The sequence below is a fragment of the Podarcis vaucheri genome (assembly GCF_965113315.1).
Source record: "Podarcis vaucheri genome assembly, chromosome: 2".
In the NCBI taxonomy this organism is placed as follows: domain Eukaryota; kingdom Metazoa; phylum Chordata; class Lepidosauria; order Squamata; family Lacertidae; genus Podarcis; species Podarcis vaucheri.
The window spans coordinates 69,845,287-69,858,481 of NC_138760.1; the positions used below are offsets into that span (position 1 = coordinate 69,845,287).

A 13,195-nucleotide genomic window follows, 5' to 3' on the forward strand; every position below is an offset into this window, starting at 1 on the left:
ACCATATGTCAGGAGTGCTCTGATGGTGTTTCCTGCTTGGCAGGGGGTTGGACTCGATGGCCCTTGTGGTCTCTTCCAACTCTATGATTCTATGATTCTATGATTCTATGAATCCAATATCATTGGCTACCCCTGACTTGAATAGTTCTGCTGTCCAGACCCCAGAGCCTTAGAGCCATTAAGCTGCAAGGGACTTGAAGGTCATCTAGCTCATCCCATTCCCATTGCAGGGGGGGGGGGGAAGGCAGGATATAAATATGATAAATGAATCTATGCCTAAAAGCACAAAGAGCTTCTCTCCAAATTGCCTTTCTACTGTCAATCCACATGACTTAAAAAAACAAAAACATTTTTTCTAATTGGGTTTCAAGATAAGAATACAAATATAAAGAAAAAAGAAAACCTATAACCAAACTTATCCCCTGCAACATTAGAATCATAGGGAAATGACTGCCTGAGACCAGTGTGACTTGCCACAAAGCAAGTTCAGAGCTCAGTAGCAACTGGAACTTAGCTGATCCAAGTCTATGAGTCTCCACATGTGGAATCAGAGAAACCCACAACAAAACACATTCCCCTCTTCTACTTTATAGACATGCTTCATTTATGTAAAATGGATTCAAGTTGCAAGAGCTTCCAACTAAACATCAGGAATAACTTTGACACTAGAACGGTCTCCCTTAGAAGATAGTGGACTCTTCTTCCTGGAAGGTTTTTAAGCAGAGGTTGGATGGCCACCTGTCGTGCGTGATCTAGTTGATATTCCTGCATTGCAGGGGGTTGGACTAGATTACTTTCCAACTCTACAGTTCTATGATTTCAGATATCTCCTATGTTATTTCCCCTCTCGCTCCCACATTACTTTTTGATGAGCTCTGAGACCCCCTAACATCTTCTCTGCTTTGTTAGGGATCAAACAACTTCATCTGAACACTTGTTCGACATTTAGGATTAAAGATAGTAGCTTCTAATTTGCAGCTCCTGCACAGGTCTCTTCCAGTATCATCCCCTCCCCACTTTGTGAAGCAATTTTTTTTATTTTTTAAAAAGTACATACCCATAGTAGTCATTAGTTAAGAACAAACTCAGCAGGAATGTTCAAACGTGTTTGGCTAAATGTTTGATGAGCATGAGACGAGACCTTATGAGAATGCATATTATATTTCCTTCATGTGCCGGGTGCGGGGTCAGGAATGCTGACTTGCCTGGGATCCAGTAACTGTTTCTACATGTGCAGATAACCGTTAGCATATGCAAAATCTGTGTCCTCTCTTGTCTTCTGTTCTGGGGTTGCCCCCAACCTTCCAGAGCAAGTTTAGGGACTGTGGGGTTGGAGACGCCGGGGGGAGGTGGGAAAGTCCCATTACACGATTGGACCACGTTCCATAATTACCTAACCAGTGCCAGAAGCCTAGCATGCATGCTTAATGCATTTTTGTTTTCTGTTGGGCACTGTGGAGTCATGCTGAAAAAGGCTTGACAAAGCATCCGTTAGATAAGATTTAGAGTATAGATGCAGCAGTTTTGTAGCACCAGCTGGTGGCACTGCTACCTCACTTTTATAGAGCTGATCCTTCCTGCAACAGGGTATTCCACAATGTGAATCCTACCACAATGGTATTTAGTTATTATCACCTTTCACTAAGGCTAGAAGCAGCTTGCTTATGAAGGGAGCATTAAGCAGAGTATTAAGTTTTAATGGAAAACAAAACAAATACACTCCGTTTTACACGCATTGAACCCAGACACTTCTTTCTTCCTTTCCAAATGCCCTGAAGACATTCTTAGGCAACTCGGCTCATGTCCTCTGCTAGTTGTTGGCTGCCCCAAATTTAATCCTTTTCCTTCTTTTTCTTCTTGTCACCACTGCGAGCCTGCGGCATACAAGAAGAGAGAATGTAATTTGGAGCTGAGGAACATTTCACAATCCCTCAACCCTCTTTCGCCTTTCATTATGGTAACCACATTCCAAAAAGCAGCAGCTTCTGTCAGTTCAAGCAGGGATCTTTTATCAGGGAAAGTTTTCATCCTCACTGCCATTGCTTCTCTTTTCTTCAGAGACACAAGTGCTTTTGTACCTAAGACCACACAGTTTCTCACTGTATCTGCCCAGAGCATGCAAATGCAGGGTGATGATAGCAAGAAGGAGGGCAGTCTGGCCCATCCACCAGCCAAAGAAGGAGCAATTATAGGAAACTGCTTACCCCCTTCCCTGCTAGAAAAAACACATTCAGCTTCAGCCGCCAGTTGCACTGGGACTTCAAAGGAATCATCTGCCGACTGACCATCCATTGGCAACAGGACTTAAAAGTGTGGTGTGGGTTTCAGGCTAGTAAATGTCCATACATTATTGCAGTCTACTGTAAGCCGCCTTAACGATCATCCAATCTTAAGGTGGGATATAAATATGCCAATACTTCTCACAGGGGTACTAAAACCTTCATTTGGTTTGTACCACTTCAGACTGCCATTGGGTGTGGATGGGGGTGTTATGCGATTGTGTAATTCTCCATACAGTGGTACCTCGGTTTACGGACAGCCCTGTTTACGAACTATTCAGTTTACAAACTCCACAAAACTGGAAGTAGTGTTTCGGTTTGCGAACGGAAGCCGAACAGTGGAAGGGCACCAGCAGTGGGAGGCCTCATTAGGGAAAGCATGCCTTGGTTTAAGAACAGGTTTTGTCTAAGAACGGACTTCAGGAACAAATTAAGTTCGTAAACCAAGGTACCACTGTACAATGAAACCCCCACAGCATAAACTGGCATGTCAAGGAGATGGATGATTGTTGATACCACGGAGTGCCTTGCAACATAAAGGTCCCCAATTGAAGTCTGAAGTGGTACAGCCCAGACAAAGGTTTATGACCTCTGTGAAGGACTAGACCGTGTCTGCTGCTAGTACATTGGCAGTGAATATAGGCAGGGCTGCCAGTTAGCTTTCCAGCAGGTCTGCTGAAAGGCAAACATTTAGAAAGTGTCTCTATCTTTAACTTGGATAAAAGGTGGAGGGGAAAGTGTTGTCCGCTAAAATATGGGACCAAATAATAATCAGCCTCAGCCTCAGCCTCAGCATCCCTACCTACCTGCCAGCAGTTGAACCCCTTCCCATTCAGTCTACCAAGCATCCAATTACCTTTTCAGAATCGCTGTCTGAGCTGCTGCTGCTGTCATCATCTTTCCCATCATGCTAGGGAGCAAAAACCAAGCGATTAGACCAGTGGTGGTACAGAACACAGAACTTAGCAGTCACATGGAACATACCATTGGTCCACCTGGCTTGCATCATCTACCCTGACTTGCAGCAGCTCTTCAGAGTTTTTAGAAAGGGGTCTCTCCCAGCCCTACCCTGGACATGCCAGGGATCGGATCTGCAGCCTTTGGCATACAAAGCGTCTGCTCTGCCTCGGAGCCACAACCATCCCCCTTGCTTATGGCAAAAAACAGCTTTGTATATAGAAGGTATCAGATTCAATCCTGGTATCTCTAGAAAGGCCTGGGAAAGACTCATGGGGAGCTGCTGCTAGTCAGTATATTTGTTTCTTCAATTTCTTACCCACCCTTCCCCATAAGGACACAACAACAACATAAATTTTTTAAAAAGCAACCATTTAAAAACCACCAACCCCAAACAGCCATACTTTTCAGGCAGGTCATAAAAACAACATTCCTCGGCTGTCAGAGTAAGGAGATGCATTGTCAGCCTATGCTGAAAGCTATACAGCGTCACGGACCGGGTGGATGCAGTCAAAATGGGGGGAAAGAGAAACCAGAGAACCTAAATTGACAGATCCATCCATCCCTACCATCACAAGACATATGGCAAATTTGGGGAGTGTTTTTTAAAAAAATGTGGCCGATAAATGGGTGGGAATCTTTTGAGATTTTGAATCCTCGACATTTGCCAAAGCTTACATAAATGAACAAAGCAGGATGAGAAGGTAACTGAAAGAAGGCACCTGGGGCCGAATTAGCATCTTGACTTCAATGCATGTCGATGCACTTTGTGCCAGTCATGGACTTCTATGCTGTGATGTGGGAACATGAAAGTGGATTCTAAAGGGTAAAAAAAATCACTGCACTCTCATTCTAGTTTAAAAGCTCACTCATCATGTGCCCTTTGAAAGATGCTACACACCCATCCAGCTGTTTTTTCCCTACATTTCGCAACAGCGTCTTTCTATCTCCCTATTAAATGCTGAGTTCTGTAGGCATTTTCCCCCATTAAAAATTTCCCTTTAGTTATCCAAGCTGGGCCCAGGTTGACTCACATACAGAGCAGGGAGGAAACAGTCAGCTGAACTGCATTGCTTTCAAAGGTCTTAAGAAAACAAGTGATGAATCATAGCCAAATAGTGATTGTGGCATGTCATGTCTTGCGGACCCACTGTGTGGGAGCCTCACAGTTAGATAAACACTTCTTCTCAACAGTGGTTTACCAAGATGCACAATCTTAGCCTGTGTCTGTAAAAGATTCTGAGTTTTAAGCCTTCTTGCATAGCCTCCAGTCATAGGCCTTTATTCCAAACTTTCACTACCCTTCACATTCCTATATCTTTCTTCTTGCCACCTAGACTCACATTGGCACAGAGAATATAAAAGTGAAGCAACTACTGTATATATCTTTTTGAAGTGTTACACAAATAAATGAATTTCCTGATCTGCGTAAATGTATTCCTCGTGGAGGATGTTGGTAGAATGTGGTCAGTCCTTTGCGGCCACTGACATCACCTATAATTTGAACTCCCATTGTAGGACAAATTCTCACAAACTGCAACATCATGTAATTAATTGGATCAATGCAGCTTTACAGGAGCAGCTGCTGCCTCAGAGTGATAAATAGTTCTGCCATCTGAGCAGAAGAAACGAGCTTGCAGTAGCTCCGATGTGATGATTTCATATGGCACAGACAGTGAATGAGTTATTAAAGATTTTCATGCTACTTCATAAAATTGGATTGTGTTTACTGTATTGATTTTTGCAAATTCATCCATCAGGATATACAAAGCTAGCCAATGACCATCATTCTGTGGGGCATTTGGAATGGTTTTAAAGAGTACTAGTAAACTAAATTTTATTCACACTAGATACACTGAAATTAATGAACATGACTAAGGTCCATTACTTTCAATGGGTCTACTCTCACTGGCAGGCAGGGGGAACGCACCGTCCCCGGCAGCGCAACCCTGGTGGGGTGCCATCGCAGCTGCCCCCCTGCCCATGCTGGGCAACACCCCCCCGCAGGCAGCAGGCCATGCCCCCAGAACGTGCGCCACACCCCCGGGATGAACGCCAGCCACACCCACGCCTGCTCTCCACCCCCCCAGTGCTGGAGCATGAAACTCCGCCACTGTCTATTCTAAGTAAAACTTACTTGAAAACTACTCAAAGGCTTTCAGGACATTGTACTGAGGAATCATCTGTCTCACCAAATGAAAGAGACTGAAGGTGTGTGTGCATAACCATTTACTCCGACTCCAGTGCTCTCTCACCACTGATGTTTGAAGCCATGTGCACCCTGACAATCACCACAGTCTGTATCTATTATGTAGTTTGATGAAACCACCTTACATCAGACTTCAGAGTTAAGCTGAGATGTGTGCATTTGAGACATTCGCAGGTGACAACTCATGAACAGGTGACAGCTTCACTTGAGGGACTTGAAGGGAACCAAGCAAGTAAATGTGCATTGGGTGGAGACATGCCTCCCAGCTGTAAGGAAAGCCACCTCTAATTCAGCATCCTTTTTCTTACCTTTTTCTCCTTTTTCTTTTTCTTGTCTTTCTTGTCACCCTCTTTCTTGCTTTTTTCCTTTTCCTTTTCTTTTTCCTTTTCCTTCTCGTCTCTCCCAAACACTAATGGTTATGAGATGAAAGAAAACAGAGAAACAGGAAGCAGGGATGCTGTGACGTTTACAAAGTGCAGTCAAAGATGCATCACCTTCATCTGCATTCCCCAGCCAAGAAAACTTCCAAACACTATTGCAGTGGTGGCCATCCTTGCTTTTGCCAAGTGTGCCACATGCCAAGGCTTTGCAGGTCTGCTTCTCTGCTATAGGCACTTTACCAAAGGCCCTTCAGCCTTCAGTCTAGGAATGCCACAAACCACAGTTGCATATGCCACAACTTGGTCATCCATGCTTTTTTGCAAAGATGGGGAACCTACAGCTCACCAGATGCTATTGGATGCTTCAGCCAGTATGGGAGATGATGGGAGCTGTAGTCCAACAATATCTGGAGAGCAACTAGTTTCTATCCTTGCTTTAGTGGATAGTTGAGGTATCCTCCAGATGTTCTGAACTACACCTTCCATCACCACTGGCCATGGGCCATTCTGACGGGAGCTGATGGGAACTGGAGTTCACAGCATCTGGTGGGCATCATATTGGCTAACCCTTGGTAGTGTACTAGTAGGAAAAAAGCAAGAAATTAGCTGTACATTTTACAAAAGACTAATTCTACTGTCTGGATTTTTCACAGAGGATCTATAATCAAGTAGATGCCTATCTCTGATGGCCTCAGAACAGAAGTGAGAAGGAATATGGAAAAAGGAAAGTCAGCCTTGAGCCTTCAGGAAGCCAAGAGGACAGACCAGCTGGGCATATTAGTCTTGCCAGAAAATAGCCTGCTTTAGTTTATGAATGGCATTACACACTCATCTCCGAAGATTAGAAACTACAGGGGCAACTCAGATACGACACTGAGTATTTGAAGGCTTCAGTATTGTAACTGCTGTTCATGACACTTTCTGCTCTGTTGAGATGTAGGGATCAGGTGTATTTCAGAATGCCAAACACCAGCATTTTGTCCATAAGAACATAAGAAAGCCCTGCTGGATGAGGCTAAAGGCCTATCCAGTGCAGTGACTCATCACAGTGGCCAATCAGTTGCCCATGGGAAGCCTGAAAGCACGTCCCACTTGTGGTTCACAGCAGCAGGTATTCAGAGACTCTGACAGTTGATGTAGAACATAGCAATTGGGCTTGCAGAACGCTGCACAATTGGAAACAGGTGCTGGTGATATGAGAGAGTTTTTATTATGTTAACTTCTCAGTGCGGCCCAAGGGGTTCCAACGCTTGAGGTGAAATGCCCTGCTGCTGCCCACACGATGGGGGAACAAGTTTCATAAGAAGTCTCCCTTGCTAGGTGGTGGGGGAAATCCATTCCAGATCCCCTCCCTCCCACCGGCCAAGGGGTTTTGCATACCCTTTCAGGGGAAGCCAGTGCAAAGCCCCACCACACTACCAGGTGATAGAACCCTTCTCGCTGACTCAGTAGGAGGGGAGGCATTCCACAGAGCTTTGCCACCAGTCCCTCTCTGCGCCTAGAGGCCGGGAAGACCAACGGCAAAGCTGGGCAAGGGAATAGGGTAATGCTCCCTGAGAGGTGCCGCCTGAGGCAACCACCTCACCCAGCCTCATGTAACTTCTTCTTTGTTAACAGATGTATTCTCAGTATAGATGCAAAGCAAAAGTGACCCACCTTTCAAAATGGAAGACATTCTTCAGTCGTGATGCAGCTCTTGCCGGGAGGAAATGTAGATGTATTAGTATTTAAACCTGTTTCCTAAGGCCACACAATGCACATTCCCAGTATATCAAGGGGACTGGTAAGGATTTGGAAGGGGCAGGAGAAAAAGACTGTGAAAAGGTTATTGGAGGCAAGGGGATTTTTACATGGGAGACTAAATATTTCTACCATGGGGTTGCTCCAAATACCCTGATTTAAATTGTCTTCAGGAGGCTTGCCTTGAGAGAGTATATATCATCCTAGCACATACAAAAGAATCTGGTTTTGCCTGTTGTTATTTGGCCTCACCCACCATCACCCCTATATAACATACACGGACAGATTAGCCAGCACTGGATAAGCAAATTGACTAATTTTGTGTAGCAAAAGAGGAAAAGTTTAGTTCCTCCCGATTCCCCAGCTAAGGCCGAATAAACCAGCAAAACCACTACAGAGGAACTGAGGCACATAAAGTCAATGCAAATTTCACCATCTAGCATATGCTTATTTTCCTATGCAAATCTGGCAAGCCCTAACTTTTACTTCTCCTGTAGATTTGTCTCTGGGTGAAGTCTTAATCCACAACTGAGACAGCCTCTTTCTCCCCCTAAAAGGTGAAGAACCTATGCCGCAAGGCAAAATGTCCCAAACCTTAGTTCAGTAAGTGATATGTAATGCAAACAGCCTAAAATCAATAGACTCCTTCAAAATGCACGTGCAAAATATAGTGTCTTCTATAAGCACAGAATGAGAATCAAGTTACATTTTCTTAATGGGAGAAAAGGAAAGCAGGTAAAGGAAAGCAACCTTACCTGGTAGGGAAGAAAGAAAAGCAGCCTTGCCTCTCCAATGTTCTTTTGACCTATGGAACTTCCGTCCCTGCCGCCTTGTCATTTGTGCTCTCTCCTCCCATATTGCAACATGGACAAGAAGAAAAACTTGTTCCACCCACCCCAGGCACCACACACAATCAGGGAGTGTCCTTTTCGTAGATGCTGTCCTTGCTCAGGCAAACCTCATTCTGTAATCCTGGCATACCTTCTACCAGAAAGGTCTGGTTCAAAGCAGTCAGAACAATTCTGCGTCACATTTGAGATATCTTTCCCTTATTGCTCCACAGTTAGAATTAAGCCACTGAATCAAATGGTGGTCAGCTGCAGGGCAGACCAATACTATTGGCCACCTGAGTCAAAGGACCGTCTTGCATCTCCCCACTCCCCATTCCACGTACAAGAGCTGATTGCAGTGATAGTTGAATCTTGCTAACCTTAAGGGATAGCAGTCTCCTAAGGTCAGCAGGCTGGTTGAAGGAGTGTAGTGTAAGCTGCAAGTCTCAGCATTGGCTTCCTCGCTCTCCCTAATCATAGAGCTGCAATGGGTGAAATCTCTTGATTCAAGAACTTGTTTTTTATTTATCAACTTTGGGGGTGGGTGCCCCAGAGTTCTCTCCTGGCTCATAGAGTTTATTCACTCATTTCATTCTTATCCCACCCTTCCTCTAAGAACTCAGGGTAGCATATAAGAAATACTCCCCCCCCCCCCGCTTTGATCCTCAAAACAATCCTACAAGGAAGGTCAGGATGAGAGTGGCTGGTCCAAGATCTGAACTAAGGATAGACACATCTCTGGGGAATGTAATACAGTCGTACCTTGGAAGTCGAACGGAATCCATTCCGGAAGTCCGTTTGACTTCCAAAACGTTCGGAAACCAAAGCACAGCTTCTGATTGGCTGCAGGAAGCTCCTGCAGCCAATTGGAAGCCGCAGAAGCCCCATTGGATGTTCAGCTTCCAAAAGAACATTTGAAAACCGGAACACTCACTTCCAGGTTTCGATCGTTCAGGAGCCAATGCGTTCAAGATCCAAGGTATGACTCTATCAGCATCTTTAAAGGATTGTTCCCTGCAGGCCATAAACAAACAAATATTCTGAGCTCGGCAACTTCACTGTGGACTTTGTTGTCTGCTCTAGGTGGCTGCTGCTCCAGCGACAGATATCCCATCTGCGCAAGTGACTTGCTGGCATGTTCCTCTTGTGTTTCACTTGCAGCTTCTTTGCTTTGCAAGAGCAACCTGCCTATTAGGGTCCAAAGCAGTAATAAAGTAGAAGCCGGAGGAAGAAGCCGTTATGTGGCTTTCTGCCCAGAAATACCACTTCATTATGAAATGTTAGGATGGAGAACTAGGAATAATGTAGTATACTATTTTATTATTAACAAAAGGCATCTTTGGGGTGTGGATTTGTATGCAGTACTATTCCTAGAATGACCTCATTCAAAACCACAAACTGTATTCAACACACCCATTCCTTTTCAGTATGACACCTACCACCTTCCCTCCAGGGTCACTATTTATCTGATGATCTGCCTTTCCATGCAGATAAATAGGTGATGTGTTGCCCACTGCTAGCATGGAGGAAATTTTTTATTATACACCAACTTCTGTTGTCACATTAGGGAAAACATAAGCACCTGTATATTTCCCTTTGTGGGGCAGACAGTTGCTTAGATGACATTTGCATCAGAAAACTACCCTCTCCTCCTTCCTGGGTACCAGGCTGCCAGTCTCAGTTCCCTCCTCCTCCAACTGAAGGTGCTTTTTTCGGGGGAGGGAAATACATTTAGGGAGAATGGAGACCCACTTGCAAATCTTCTAATTTGACCATCATAGAATGAATCAGCCTAACCACAAGCACATGTAACACATGTGTTTCACAGGGGCAGACTTTAGTCTTTCAAATTTCAATGGCACCCTGTGCAAGGCCAAAACTCGGCACCCTCCCACCTCTCACCTTCCATCCTGCTCAATTCACTATGTCATATAGTTGATATCCTGCAGCACCCGCTAGGCTCAGCACCCAGTTCAGAACTCCTCGTACTGCCCTAAATCCACCTTTGTGTTTCACTTTCACTACATTTTACTTTTAGAAAGTGCTTCTAGTCTTACCATTTGTTCTCAGCACTCTGAGTATTGCCAGTTGCTTGCCTGGCTGATGAAGCCCACGCTGTCAGCAGATGTTCATAACTGACGACATTCATGTCATTCATTATAGAAAATGTGGCCAGTAGCCATATTGTTTGAGGGGCCAATCATTCACAACCCTTCATTTCTGTTTCAGGTTAGAAAAATCAATTAGCGTTTTTGACAGCTCCATAATATGACATGAATTCAATTTTTTCTCAGCTGTTGACAGTGGATAGATTTCCATGGAATCTACTTAACAGGCTTATTAAATCTGATGCATCTGGTCCTGCTTAGAACTCCTGTCCTTTTTTCTTTAAGTATTACATGCTGTACTTAGTAAGTCGCATACTAAACATACCAAGATGCCCCTTTAATTTTGGAGCAGTCGTTAAAACAGAAGGGAATGGGCTTGCTTCCCTTTCCCCACTCTGATGTGATTAAGTGTGTACAGGTAGGAAGAGAGCCTACATAACAGCAAGGCTTGGGGAAAGATTGTGGACAGCTGGCCACATCAGAAGCCATTGTTGTTTCAGGCAGTACCAGACCTCCAGCAGGGATAGGATGGGTGTACGAATGCACAGAAGCTACAAGCAAATAGTGCTACGGAATTGCTTTTATTAGCTGCATAATAGAAAAGAGATGTTATGTGGCCTGCAAATGGTAGAATTATATTTGCATTGGGGAGATATTTCCTGCCTTTAAAACAGGAGCGGTGAACTTTTGACCCTCCAGATGATGTTGGACTCCAACTCCCATCAACCCAAGCAAATACGGCTAATGGTCAGGGATGATAGGAGTTCTAGTCCACCCACAGGTTCCCTATCCCTGCTTTAGAATAGCACGTTCTGTCTTCTTAAATTCAAACTTACATGGCTGGTATCACAGACATACACAAGCCTCAACATACATCAGGTTTCCTGTTTTATGGAACCACCTTACTTCTTCTATAACATATTTGCATGTGCATTTTCTTTCAGATCAGGGCCTGCTTTTGAAAATGGTGCATACCTAAAACCCAGAGTCAACATATTGCTATGCTTTCTCACAGTATCAGATAAGCAAGTCTCCGTGTCTCGAGGGATGACATAATCCACTTTTTAATAGGCAGGTACAAGCAGGTTCGGGGATGCGGGTGGGTTAAACCACAGAGCCTTGGACTTGCCGATCAGAAGGTCGGCGGTTCGAATCCCCGCGACAGGGTGAGCTCCCGTTGCTCGGTCCCTGCTCCTGCCAACCTAGCAGTTCGAAAGCATGTCAAAGTGCAAGTAAATAAATAGGTACCGCTCCAGCGGAAAGGTAAACGGTGTTTCTGTGCGCTGCTCTGGTTCGCCAGAAGCGGCTTAGTCATGCTGGCCACATGTACGCCGGCTCCCTTGGCCAATAAAGCGAGATGAGTGCCGCAACCCCAGAGTTGGTCACGACTGGACCTAATGGTCAGGGGTCCCTTTACCTTTACCTTTACAAGCAGGTTCAACTACTTAAATGTATAGGCTTAGGGCCACTTCCTAGACCCAGGCCCTGCTTAAGATGATGGATTACAATAGGTTTAAGCATGCTTAACTCTCTATTAGATTGTAGCTATGGAGGGAATGGCTAGAAACAGAGACAATTGGTCAGTACTGGAAACTGAGAATATCTATATTATTTTCAAAGCATTTACCCATAATTTAATGAACACAAGACCATGCTGGATCAGGCCATTGGCCCATCCAGTCCAGCATCCTGTTCTCACATGGGGGCAGACCAGATGCCTGTGGGAAGCAGGACATGAGGCACAATGGAACTCGGCTCACCTGCGATTCCCAGCCACCAGTATTCAGAGGCACACTGCATCTGGCAGTGGAGGTAGAACACAGCCCTTGCGGCTAGTAGCCATGCATAGCCTTGTCCTCCATGAACTGGGTTAATCCTCTTCTAAAGGCATCCAAGTTGGTGGTCCTCACTGCTTCTTGCAGAGAGTGAGTTCCATAGTTCGACTATGCAATGTATAAATAAGTCCTTTCTTTTATTGGTGCTGAATCTTCTGACATTCAGCTTCAATGTCCACAAGTTCTGGTGTTATGAGGGAGCAAAAATATTTCTCTATCCACTTTCTCCAACCCATGTCATGTCACCCTCTTACTCACCTTATCTCTAAACTAACAAGTCCCCAAATAATGCATTTTTTCCTCTTAGGGGAGTTGTGTGTTTTTTTAACCTATGGTCTTAAAAAAGTTTGTGTGTTATTTTCACTAATGTGTGAATTTATCCTAGTATATGTATGTTTTTACACATCACTGGCCTTGCAAATTGCAGAGAAGTGTGAATTTGGAGGCTGGATGTTTTTTGGTTCACATATTGATTTGGATTGGCGCAAATCAGGTAAGCTCACCTTTAAGCATGAACGGAGTTGAACTTTTCCTCCACTAAAGGCATTAAGATTGTGGGAACAGCCTTTAAAGTAAATTCTGATTGACTACAGAGACTGACATCAGAGATGCAGCACCTCTCACAATTGGACAAAATAACTGTCCCTCTCCATCAAGGGGTCAGCTTTTACGGCTCTCAAATCCCCATAAATAGATGAAGTCTCATGTCAGTATTTCTTTTCTTCCTATAATCATCAAAGTCGCTCTTAGAATCTCTTCTACTCTGAAACCCAATACTCTGCTGAAGCAAGTAAAATATAAATAGCTATGTTTAAAGGTTGATTGTTAAGCTAGAATTTCACAAAACTTTCTTATGT

The 13,195-nt window shown here is 44.4% G+C and overlaps 1 long non-coding RNA gene across 1 annotated transcript; it reads right to left on the bottom strand.

Moving 5' to 3' along the window:
- Nucleotides 1–1,681: 1,681 nt before the first annotated feature.
- On the bottom strand, nucleotides 1,682–8,439 carry LOC309526005. The gene is made up of 5 exons (XR_014216608.1): nucleotides 8,321–8,439; nucleotides 7,482–7,520; nucleotides 5,754–5,854; nucleotides 3,136–3,189; nucleotides 1,682–1,874 (listed from the first exon to the last, which is right to left on the bottom strand). It is a non-coding gene; the product is annotated as an uncharacterized lncRNA (long non-coding RNA).
- Nucleotides 8,440–13,195: the final 4,756 nt, after the last annotated feature.